Source organism: Salvia miltiorrhiza, chromosome 7 (assembly GCF_028751815.1).
Source record: "Salvia miltiorrhiza cultivar Shanhuang (shh) chromosome 7, IMPLAD_Smil_shh, whole genome shotgun sequence".
Lineage (NCBI taxonomy): Eukaryota > Viridiplantae > Streptophyta > Magnoliopsida > Lamiales > Lamiaceae > Salvia > Salvia miltiorrhiza.
Window position 1 is genome coordinate 36214198 of NC_080393.1, and position 13118 is coordinate 36227315.

Consider the following 13118-nt stretch of genomic DNA (forward strand, 5'->3'; position numbering starts at 1 on the left):
AAACTGATTAGTGTAGTAAAAGTGTGTAAAGGTGTGAGGACATATTGATTTGTAGTGTAAAATTACTCTAAAATTATTATCTCAAATAGAAACAGGACAAGATTAATGGTACAATCCAAAAAGGAAAATAGAACAAGATCAATGGGACGGAGGGAGTACTACACATTCATTTGGAATATTAAAGAAGAAACAATAGGGCCGGATGGCCCTATTGGTGATTGAAACTTAAATTTTGTCCACAAAATTTGAAATATCAATATTTGGCCATCTTTTATGTGCTCTACCTAATCTACCCTTTAATCCAATAGATCCAACAGCTTCCTTTGACCCGAATCCAGATTTAGGGATTAACCCATGCAGCAGCACATACACATGATTCAGCTTTCATCCTCTCTCTCTCTCTATCTCGCCTGCGACGTGAACTTTCATCCGGCCAATTCTCCTCTCCGCCTGTTTCATAAGTTGCGACGATGTGAATGAAGCTAATTCTCCTCTCCGCCTGTATCTCGCTCTCGCCGGCGCCGACGAAGAGATTAGAGAGACGATTATCCTCTTCTCCTCCTCTATCTCACCGCGATCGACGTATCTGCAACCTCTCTCTGATTGTCCTCTTCGCCTCTATCTCTCTCTCGCAGGCGCCGACGAAGAGACTAGGCGGTGGATCTGATCTGATCGTTGCGGCGCCGCCTCCTCCATCGGCAGATCTGATCTCCGCCTCCTTCGATTTCAGCCATCGGTAGATCTGATCCGATCTGATCTGTGCTGCATGTATGGCACTATTAGTGCCATAAGTGCACACTTCCCCCTAGGGTTTAGATATTCCATTTAGGGTTTAGATTATCCATTTGGGGTTTAGATGTTCCATTTAGGGTTTAGATTATCCATTTAGGGTTTAAATGATGTTGTTGTGTCTGTATTTGTGCTGCACGTATGGCACTTATGACACTAATAGTGCCATAAGTGCCAACGAAAATCCAAAATAAAACCAAAGTAAAATCTTGGCACTTATGGCACTAATAGTGCCATATGTGCCTAACCCGACCCGGCACGCGACCCGCGTGCCTGATCCTACCCGGTCTGCCTCATTAAGGGTAAAAACGTCCAAATCAATAAAAATGGCCAAATTTTGTGTTTTTTCAATGTGTGGCCATAAATTGTGTTTTATGCTTCATTTTGGCTATTTCAAAATTTTACTCTATTAAAGAATCTTTTTTATCCATATAGTAATAAATTTAACTTACAAACTATAAAATAAATTAATATCAAAATTAAAAATAAAGAACATAAAATAAAATAAAAAAGAAAGATGAAAAAATGAAGATAAAATAGAGATAAAACACCCCTCATATATTATTATTATTATTATTATTATTATTATTATTATTATTATTTGATATATTAAACCGTAATTCCCCGTCTCCCTCTTCAATTCCAGGGTTGCATTGATAGATTAAACCCAAATTCCCCTTCTCCCTTGTCTGCATCTTCAATTCCAGCGTTTGCATCTTCAATTCCAGAGTGGGGCACAACAGCAGATTCAAGAAAAGGTATTTGTAGAAGATGATTGCACCTTACATTTCTTTTTATGGTGAAGATATTGTATGAACTTTGTTGGTGTGATTACTGAAATCCATGTTTATGCATAAAATTGCTGAAATCATGTCTGAAAATTTGAAAGTGTTGCCGAAATCATATTTATTTGAATATGCCTGCTTCTCCCGATTTCTACATTCTCGCATAGACTCAGCGCCGCCTTGCATCGTCTCAGCGCCTCCGCGCATCGAGGTGGCCGCCTTTCGCCGACGAGGCGTGTGTACAAAAAAATCGTACAGAGGCGCACCTCCTTGCCTTGAGGCGCGCCTCAAGGCGTCCGCCTCCAGCGATTTTCACAACATTGGATAGTTCATGTTTTATTTTTAGGTGGGACTCAATTTTCTTGCAGATTAGTAATACCCTAAACATGTTTGATTATATGCCTAAAAGACTTTTGTCCTTCCTCAATTCTTGAACATTGGAAGATCTCGTTCCTGCTTTAGCATTTCAATACATCATCAATCTGCGATACCCCTGTTTGAATTTATGGTGTTAGCAGTTAAGTTGTGCTTCAATTGTGCATTTACAGGGAAAGATGAAAAAAGGGATTCACCCTCAAATGCAATGGATATCGTACGTGACCCAAAGTGGTCGTCTGATGACTGTGATGATGACCAAGATTCATGAGACTGGTAAAGTTTATCATTTGCGAGCAAAGCGGCAGATGGCTCAGAACTTAGGGCAGATCGCTAAGTTCAAGCGTAAATATGGGGAAAAGGAAGAGGAACTTCAAATTGAAGGGGAACCTCAAAAGAAATGATTTCATTGAGGTACTAAACGTATTCTAGACAGCCTTGTTTTTTTGTTTTGGGACTTGGTCATATTGGTGTAGTATTCCGTTTTACTCAAGATTAGTACTGTGCTCAACTGATGTATGCTCATCATTTTCAATCTCTGATCATAATAAAAGCTGCTTTATGTCTTTTTTCCTCTTCATCACTCTAGAGGAAGATAATGCCTGACATATTTTTATCGTGATCTCATTTTTGAATCCTTTGTATCTTGATTTTTATTGTTACATTTTAATTGTTTTATAGCTTAATATGAATTGGTGATCTTAATGTTCCTGATATTGGGCTCTGCTAAGAAAAGATATGACCTTTAACCCTCTTGCTATTGGTGCTCAAAACGAAGAATTCCCCTAGAAGTTGATAGATTCTTCCCATTAGTTCTTGTGAATGCTTGAATGCCGAGAAAAACAGTTGACCATCCTTTACTCTAATAGTGGCTTGACTTCTATGTTGATGCTTACCAAAATTTTGCAATTGCCATATGCTGAAATTTGTTGTTTGGTTATATTTTCAGCCATTGTGGAGAGTTTTATTGATACACATCTTCTGGTTGTGGATTTTGGAAATGTGCGACAAAAAGGATTGTATATGTGAGTAAAAAACAATTTGGGAAGACATTTATCAGCTGTAGGTGTGTTGTTAATGCTGGCTTATTTTTGAACCTGTATTAAATATCATGATAATGATTGATATATTGAAAAAGTGAGCGCAGAAAATAGCTGACCAATATTATTATTATTATTACTATTATTATTATTAAGGGTAATTGCATCAGATATAAATGAACTTTGGGCAGATTTTAATTTTGCATGTGAACTTTAAAACTTGTCCTAGAACACATGAACTTTTTTTTCTTTTTGGAATTTCTCACAAATTCCAAATTAACCATGACATGATAGTTGTGTGGAAAATCAAAATTGTCGTTTGGATTTGGGTTGTGACAAATAAAATTGTGTATTTTTGGGACATTCTAAGAACATCTACAGTGGAGAACATCTACGGTGGGGCTCGATCAAGGGGCTCGCCTCGCCCCGCTGTCGAGCCTGATGCTCGATAGGCAGCTCGCAAAAACGAGCCCAACTCAAAGGCTTTAACATCAAGCGCGTGCTTGTACGTGCCATATTAAAAATAAAAAATAAAATTGATTTTCGGCTATTGTAGCTTTTGAATTATTTATTTATTTTTAATTCAAAAAGACAAGCACATACAAAATTAAATTAATTATGCTTCTATTTTTATAGTGCATTGCACGATGTACATTATTAACCTACTCTTTTTGATGTGAGATTCAATGATCTTTATTTTTTCAATTTCTCCTTCGCTTAATGTCTCTTTTTCTTTTACTTTTAATTGTTTTTTGGAAAATCTACACAGTATTGAGCAAAATACTCAAAATTTGAATATCGGATTCGAATCAAACCAAAATTTAAAATTTGGTTTGGATTTTTTGAATTGTTGAACCAGATTAGATTGAATTTTATGCAAATTTTGGATTTTTAGATCGTGATTGATATACTTCCTCTGTCTCACAATAAGTGTCTACATTTTCTTTTTAAGTTGTCCAATAACAAGTGTCTCCCAGCTCTACTCTCCCTCCCTGCTCTCCACTTCTCCTCATTTCTCTCTCAAAACCACCGCCTCTCTTTCCCCTCCATAGTTTCCGCCGCCACCGCCTCCCTTCCGGCGACCGCATGGCCTGCTGCCCTCGTCTCCCTCTCTCTCTCCCAGCCCTCGACACTCGACACACTCACATATTCTTGATATAGCAGTTCGAAAACGAAATCAAACGAAGCTTTGAAGTTCTACTTCTTCTTCTTCTCTTTCTTTGTAAAAACAAACTCATATTTATGTATATATATATATATATATATATATATATATATATATATACACAGATACATGCACATGAAGTTTGTAAATGTTATTTGTTACAAAATTTTGAATACAAAATCTGAATTGCTGCGTGAAGAATTGGCTACTGGGAGTTGTTTATACATGAAATGAATTGGGATTCTTAATTGAAATGTGAAGTAGAGTAGCAGGGGAGTTAAAGGTGGAACCTTTAGAGGTTTACTCAAATTCTATGATGGTTGGCTGGTGTTGTCTATGATTTCGTAAGTTTATAATCTAGTTTGTATACACTGGAGTTGTAAAAGTTTACTCTGGTGAAGTTGCCAGAGCAAAAGAATCGCTGCTGCCAGAGCAGAGGATTCGCTGCTGGCAGACCAGAGGAATCGCCATGCCAGAGGAATCGCTTCGCCAGAGGAATCGGTTCATCAGAGGAATCGATCTTCTGCCAGAGCAGAGGATTCGCTACTGGCAGAGCAGAGAGGCCACTGATGCCAGAGTCAGAGCCGAGGCATATCAGAGTCAGAGTTGCCAAGGCAGAGTCAACACTCCAGAGACAGAGTCAAAGTTTCTTTTGCAGAGCTAACTGTTTTGCATAACGGTTTCTTTGATGGTTGTTTACAGCTCGTTATTTTCAAAGCTTGCTATATAATGAGCAATTGGGTGTCTAATGTAAACAACAACACCAGTCAACACTTGTAACACCTTGTAAAATTCTCAGTTCGCGAATCAATAGTAGAAGCTCCCTTTCTTGGTCCCGTGGATGTAGGGTTTCAGCCCGAACCACGTAAATCTTTTGTGTTCATCGCAATTTCTTCGTCAATACTTAACAAGTGGCGCCGTCTGTGGGAATTCTTGATCCACAACCGACGCAGGAATGTCGATGCCACGAATTGAGACCGAGAAGTTTACGGGGAAGAATGATTTTGGGTTATGGCGTATCAAGATGCGTGCATTGTTGACCCAGCAAGGTTTGGCGGCAGCTCTGAAAGGGGATGATGAATCTTCTTCATCGGCGGTTACAAGAGATTCCGCGGCAGCTGTGGAGGCAGAACTCAAGAAAGCAGAAATGCGTGAGAGGGCCCATAGCCTTATCATCCTATGCCTAGGTGATAAGGTTTTGAGGGAGGTAGCCAGGGAGAAATCTGCAGCGGCGGTGTGGGAAAAGTTGGAGGCGATTTACATGACAAAATCGCTTGCGAATCGGTTGTTCTTGAAGCAAAGGTTGTACTCCTACAGAATCTTGGATGGAAAACCGATTGATGATCAATTGGAGATATTCAATAAGATCATTGATGATCTTGAAAATGTTGATGTGCGAATAGGAGATGAGGATCAAGCAATTATCCTACTCAATGCTCTCCCGAGTTCATATGATCAACTCAAGGATGCTATGTTGTATGGAAGAGAAAGTGACATCACAGTGGAGGAGGTTCAATCTGCTCTGAAATCTAAGGAACTGCAGAAGGCATCATCAACATCAGTTCACAAGAAAGAGTCTGTTGGTGAGGGCTTGACTGTAAAATAGAAAGGGGATAAATCCAAGAAATCCAAGAAGGAATTCAAAAGGGGTAAACAGGAGAAGGGAAACAAGAACTCCGATGATGATGTTCAAACTTGCTATCACTGCAAGAAGCCGGGCCATTGGAAGAGGGACTGCCACATTTGGAAGAAAAACCAAAAACAGTCCAACACTACCAAGAAGCAAGAGCCCAAGGAGCAAGAGCAGTGTGACACTGCAGAGGCTTTGAATGCAAGGTGATTTGGATGACCAATGGATACTGGATTCAGGGTGCTCTTTCCACATGTGTCCAGTTAAAAGTTGGTTTACTGATTTGCAATTTCAATCGGAAGGAACAGTGGTTCTTGGAAATAACCAGACCTGTGAAATCAAAGGAAAGGGGAGTATAAAGTTCAGACTGCATGATGGCACCATCAGGACTTTGATGGAGGTGAGGTACATCCCTAGTCTAAAAAGGAATCTGATATCCCTTGGATCTCTTGAAACGAAGGGGTATGAATGGAGATCTGTAAAGGGTGGAGTTGTTGTCACCAAAGACAACAAGGTCATTTTGAAGGGGGTGAGGAGGAATGGTTTGTATTACTTAGAAGCCACAGCCATCACAGGGCAGTCTGACTCCATGAAGAAGGATGATTCAATCTTGTGGCATAAAAGATTGGCTCATGTTGGAGAGAAATGGCTCAATCAGTTGCTGAAACAGAACAAGATCAGCAACCCTATTCCATTCAAGGTGGACATGTGTGAGCAGTGCATCTTAAGCAAAAGTAAGAGACTCTCATATGATACAGGTAAACATACATCTAAAGCTCCTCTAGATTATGTTTACTCTGATTTGTGGGGACCAACACAAACTGAAAGTCTTGGAAAAGGGAGATATTACATGTCTATAATGGATGATTACTCTAGGAAGTTGTGGATTTTCATCTTGAAGGATAAAACTGAGGCACTAGAGAAATTCAAAGTGTGGTGTAATGAGGTGGAGACTGAAAAGGCAACCAAGGTGAAGTACCTGAGGACTGATAATGGTTTGGAATTTGTGTCCAAGGAATTCAATGATTTCTGCTCTGGAAGGGGAATCCAGAGACACAAGACAGTCCCAGGAACTCCACAGCAAAATGGGGTTGTTGAGAGGATGAATAGGACCATTCTGGAAAGGATAAGGTGTATGTTGTTTGACTCAGGGATGCCAAAGAAATTCTGGGCAGAGGCTGCTGTCACTGCAGCCTATTTGATCAACAAATCTCCTTCATCCGCTATTGAATTCAGAATTCCAGATGAGCTCTGGTATAGTTCTACATCCAACTATTCACATTTGAAGACCTTTGGGTGCAGAGCATACATACATGTCAGACAAGAGAAGCTTGAACCAAGGGCCTTAAAATGTGTGATGTTGGGCTACCCCAAGGGTGTGAAGGGGTACAAGTTGTGGTGCACTGAACCAGGAATGGGGAGAGTATACATCAGCAGAGATGTAGTTTTTGATGAAGCTCTCATGCCTTATAAAGTAGGATCTGATCCAGAGAAAGAAAATGCAGATGGTAAAATTTTGTTGGATGAATTGTTTGATAGAAGCCATGCTGATAATGAATCAGGTGGAGCAACTGAAGTCTCCCAACAAGCTGCAGATGATGAAGATGTTGGGAGCAGCTCTGATAATCTAAGCTCATACCAACTAGCAAGGGATCGAGCAAGAAGGCAGCCCAAGCCACCTCAGAGATATAACCAAGATGAGATGGTATACTTTGCTTTGAGCATTGCAGAGGAGCTGGAGTATCAGGAGCCCAAATCCTATGCAGAGGCTATGAAGGGACCAGAGAGAGAACAATGGCTCTTAGCCATGAAGGAGGAGATGAACTCTCTTGAAAGGAATGGTACCTAGATACTGGTGTCAAAGCCACTGAACAAGAAATTAGTAAGCTGCAAATGGATCTTCAAGAAGAAGATTGAGGTTATTGGGAAGGAGCAGACCAGGTACAAAGCAAGATTGGTGGCAAGAGGTTTCACTCAAAAGGAGGGAATTGATTATAATGAAGTATTCTCACCTGTGGTTAAGCATACTTCCATCAGAGTTATGCTGTCAGTTGTAGCTCAGTTTGATATGGAGCTTGAGCAGATGGATGTTAAAACCGCATTTCTACATGGAGAGTTGGAGGAGAAGATCCATATGGTCCAGCCTGAGGGGTTTGTACATCCAGAGACAAGCAACAAGGTGTGTTTACTTCAGAAAAGCTTATATGGTCTCAAACAGAGTTCAAGGCAATGGTACAAAAGGTTTGATGAGCATATGGAGTTGATGGGATTCACAAAGTCTGCATATGATAGCTGCGTTTATTTGAAGAAAAGGAATGAAGTTACTGTTGCATATTTGCTGCTATATGTAGATGACATGTTAATAGCTAGCAAAGATAAGGCTGAAATCAAGGTAATCAAAGATGGTTTGAATCAAGAGTTTGAAATGAAAGATCTTGGTGCAGCCAAAAGGATTCTTGGGATGGATATCGTGAGAGACAGGAAGGCTGGAAAGCTATGGTTATGTCAAAAATATTACATATTGAAGATGTTAAGGAAATTCAATATGCATGAATCAAAGGCTGTTACAGTGCCCCTAGCTGTTCATCTGCAACTCTCAGATAAACAGAAACCAAAGAATGACGCAGAGAGACACCAAATGGTAAATATACCTTACTCAAATTTAGTGGGAAGCTTGATGTACACAATGGTCTGCACTAGGCCAGACATTGCACAAGCTATAAGTGTTATGAGCAGGTATATGGTGGATCCTAGTAGAGAGCATTGGGAAGCTCTCAAGAAGGTGCTGAGGTATTTAAAGGGCAGTGCAGACAGAGCTATTTTGTTCCAGAGGAAGGAAGACATCAGCAAGCCTTTCTTGATGGGATACACTGACTCTGACTATGCTGCTAACACAGACAACAGGAGATCTCAGTCAGGTTACATTTTCACACTCTTTGGATCAGCTGTTAGTTGGAAATCTTCACTACAATCTGTAGTTGCATTATCAACCACTGAAGCAGAGTACATGGCTGCAACCGAAGCTGTCAAGGAAGCTGTGTGGCTCAAAGGATTAGTGCACGATTTTGATATTGAGGAAAGTTCTGTAACTTTGAAGTGTGACAGTCAGAGTGCTTTGTATCTTATGAAACATCAAACTTTTCATGAGAGATCTAAGCACATAGATGTCAGAATGCATTTCATAAGGGATATAGTTGATCAAGGACTGGTGAAGATGGAAAAAGTTGGGACAGAGGAGAATGCAGCTGATGCGCTGACTAAAGCTTTGCCTACTGCTAAGTTTGAGCATTGTCTTAAGTTGGTAAATCTGCTGACTTGAAGTTTTGATACAGAATTAAAATTTTCGGAGGAAGAACTGGAGCCTTTGTTATTGTTGTCGATTATTAGCTTAAGAAATCAGGTGGAGATTTGTTGTATATGATTTCGTAAGTTTATAATCTAGTTTGTATACACTGGAGTTGTAAAAGTTTACTCTGGTGAAGTTGCCAGAGCAAAAGAATCGCTGCTGCCAGAGCAGAGGATTCGCTGCTGGCAGACCAGAGGAATCGCCACGCCAGAGGAATCGCTTCGCCAGAGGAATCGGTTCATCAGAGGAATCGATCTTCTGCCAGAGCAGATGATTCGCTACTGGCAGAGCAGAGAGGCCACTGATGCCAGAGTCAGAGCCGAGGCATATCAGAGTCAGAGTTGCCAAGGCAGAGTCAACACTCCAGAGACAGAGTCAAAGTTTCTTTTGCAGAGCTAACTGTTTTGCATAACGGTTTCTTTGATGGTTGTTTACAGCTCGTTATTTTCAAAGCTTGCTATATAATGAGCAATTGGGTGTCTAATGTAAACAACAACACCAGTCAACACTTGTAACACCTTGTAAAATTCTCAGTTCGCGAATCAATAGTAGAAGCTCCCTTTCTTGGTCCCGTGGATGTAGGGTTTCAGCCCGAACCACGTAAATCTTTTGTGTTCATCGCAATTTCTTCGTCAATACTTAACAGCTGGTAAGCAAGACGTCGAGAGAGGAGAAGAAGAGAGTAGAGCTCCACTTCTTGCAGCTGCAAATGAGGATAGATGCATGGTCTATCTCAGCACATTTGTTGCAGTATGTGGCTCTTACGCCTTTGGATCTTGCGTACGTCCCATCTAACTTCTTCTTCTCTCTCATGTCTCATCTCCTCTCTCTCATTTGATCAATGGTGTTTTCAGAGGCAGGGTATTCATCGCCTGCTCAATTTGCTATCAGACAAGATGTCAACTTATCCTTAGCTGAGGTTTGCTCACAGCTTGCTATTATTACTTCATTTTAAATTCAAATGCTTCAAACAAAGATGTCTGAATTCGATCTCAACTTTCACTTTTTTATATATACATGTTTGCAGTACTCATTGTTTGGCTCCATATATACCTACTTTTAGAGCGATGATTAGCGCAATCACAAGCGGCAAAATCGCAGATTACATAGGCCGTGAAGGGGTGAGTTTGTTGGGATCCAAGGAAAATAGCATTGGTCACCAATAGATGTAATCAACATTATAACTTAAAAAAGTTGGCAAACTTTATAATGTAATCAAAATAATATTCAATATAATTATAATAGATGCATACACAAAAAATAATACTCCATCCATCCACAATTTAAAGCCCAATTTGTCCTTAAATTTTTGTCCACAAATTAAAGCCATATTTTACTTTTTGTACCCTTTTACCCTCAATCTTTATTTAAAATCACTACCCTTTACTCCACCCCACTTTTTAACTCACTCACTTAATTAAAGAACTAATTATACTCCTAATTTAAGTAATTTGCGTCCTTTATTCATTTACCACATTTGGCCAATTTTCCACGCCGCCGAAATCCAAAGCGGCGGATGTCGGCATCGGGATTAAGGCTAGCAGCGTTGGGCGGCAGCATGAGAGGAGATGACCCATCGCCTCCGGTGAGCGTTCCCATGAAGGTGTTCCCATAGCGGTGCCTTGGGCGGCGCTGGTGACGGTGATGACGACGGCCTCAAACGGGAGAGACTATTTCGCCAGCCACCCCTTGAACCTCAATTCTACCTCTTCAACTTGGCCTGCACCAAAGCCACCGGATTTTGCTGAGAATTTCCCATCAACCCACCGACCTTCGTTAGGATTTCCACTGCAATGAATCTCTCTGCACGAAAATACCATCCATTTTGTAATACCCCGTTTCCTTACAGCTAAGTTTAGAATAATTTTGGAACTTAGAATTTAGATGATTCACGCCGGATAAAGAAAATGAAATTGTTTTAATCCCAACAAAGATGATTAACAAAAAGGAGTATTTGTAAATTTATTTATTTAAATTATATGCATTGCATATTTATTTAATTAAGCATTCAAGCATTTACACGAGCTATTTATTTAGCAAACCCCGACGAATATTACAGTTTTGATATTTTAATCCTGAGAGATTTTCACTATCCAATCAGCACTCACTAGCCCTATCAGCCGCCCTACTATGTTCTATTTCATCATTACAGTAACCCCCTACTAGCCGCCCTACTATGTTCTCTTTCATCATTGCAGTAACCCCAAAATTTAACTCCTCCGCAACTTCACTTATATAATAGCCAAATTATTTTCTCTCAATTCACTCACTTCCTCTCTCTCGTTCCAACATCCCAGACTGAGCTTCAAGAGCAAGGTAAAGATTTAAACCACTTTTCTTCTTCTTCCTTAAGAACAACAAGTTCATTGTTAATGATTTTTCATGTTTCTAACCACTACAGCAACCCAGCAAATTCAAGCAGCCAACCATCACAGAATTTGAGTAAACCTCTAAAGGTTCCACCTTTAACTCCCCTGCTACTCTACTTCACATTTCGATTAAGAATCCCAATTCATTTCATGTATAAACAACTCCCAGTAGCCAACTCTCCACGCAGCAATTCAGATTTTGTATTCAAAATTTTGTAACAAGTGACATTTACAAACTTCATGTGCATGTATCTGTGTGTGTGTATATATATATATATATATATAGGGTGTGGTTCTAGAGAGAACTACATTATTTGTGAGAACAGGAGAACCATCAAATCTAATGCATTCACTGTAAAAATTAATGCATTCGCTGTTAAAATTAATGCACTCAAAAAAATAAAAAAAATTGCTCCCTTCAGGATTCGAACCCAGGATCTGCATTCATCCAACAAGATGATGTATCCACCGTAGATCTTGATGATCGAATGACTGAAAATGGTTCTCCGTTCTTTTTTTATTTATGGTTCTTTCCTGAACCTCTCCCTATATATATATATATATATATATATATATAGGATATATATAGGATATATATATATGTATAGGATATATATATATATATATATATATATATATATCCTATATATATATATAGGATATATATATATAGGGTGCGATTATAGTGAGAACCACACTTATCGTGAGAACATAAGAACCATTAAAATTAATGCATCTACTATATAAATTAATGCATTCACTATTAAATTTAATGCATCCGAAAATAATAAAATTTTTGCTCCCTTCAGGATTCGAACCCAGGATCTGCATTCATCCACCAAGATGATGCATCCACCGTAGATCTTGATGATCGAATGGTTTAAAATGGTTCTCTGTTCTAATTTTATTTAGTGGTTCTTATTTGAACCTCTCCCTATATATATATATATATATATATATATATATATATAGAGAGAGAGAGAGAGAGAAGAATGTTATGCTACATATCTTATGTGAGCACCTTATGTGAGCACCACTCACGTTTAGCTCTCGTTAACATTATCTTTTTTGTTTTAGACATTTCTTTTTATTCTAATACTTCATAAATTGTTATTAGGATCATTAATTTTATAAATAACATAAAAATCAAAGTCTAATTTGTCTTTTTTTATTAATTATTTGAAGTTAAACGGAAGGGAGGGAATATGAATAAATCGGACTTTGATTTTTATGTTATTTATAAAATTAATGATCCTAATAACAATTTATGAAGTATTAGAATAAAAATAAATGTCTAAAACAAAAAAGATAATGCTAACGAGGGCTAAACGTGAGTGGTGCTCACATAAGGTATGTAGCATAACATTCCTCTATATATATATATATATATATATACATAAATATGAGTCTATTTTTACAAAGAAAGAGAAGAAGAAGTAGAACTTCAAAGCTTCGTTTGATTTCGTTTTCGAACTGCTGTATCAAGAATATGTGAGTGTGTCGAGTGTCGAGGGCTGGGAGAGAGAGAGGGAGACGAGAGCAGCAGGCCTTCCGGCCGTGCGGTGGCGGTGGAAACTATGGAGGGAAAAGAGAGGCGGTGGTTTTGAGAGAGAAATGAG

At 39.1% G+C, this 13118-nt stretch overlaps 2 long non-coding RNA genes across 2 annotated transcripts; both read left to right on the top strand.

The window, feature by feature from the left end:
• The first annotated feature begins 1414 nt into the window (after positions 1-1414).
• On the top strand, positions 1415-2516 carry LOC130996224 (uncharacterized). The gene is made up of 2 exons (XR_009092445.1): positions 1415-1547; positions 2123-2516. It is a non-coding gene; the product is annotated as an uncharacterized LOC130996224 (long non-coding RNA).
• Positions 2517-9775: 7259 nt separating this feature from the next.
• LOC130996225 (uncharacterized) lies at positions 9776-10197 on the top strand. Its single transcript, XR_009092446.1, has 3 exons — positions 9776-9910; positions 9987-10049; positions 10158-10197. It is a non-coding gene; the product is annotated as an uncharacterized LOC130996225 (long non-coding RNA).
• The last annotated feature ends 2921 nt before the right edge of the window (positions 10198-13118 follow it).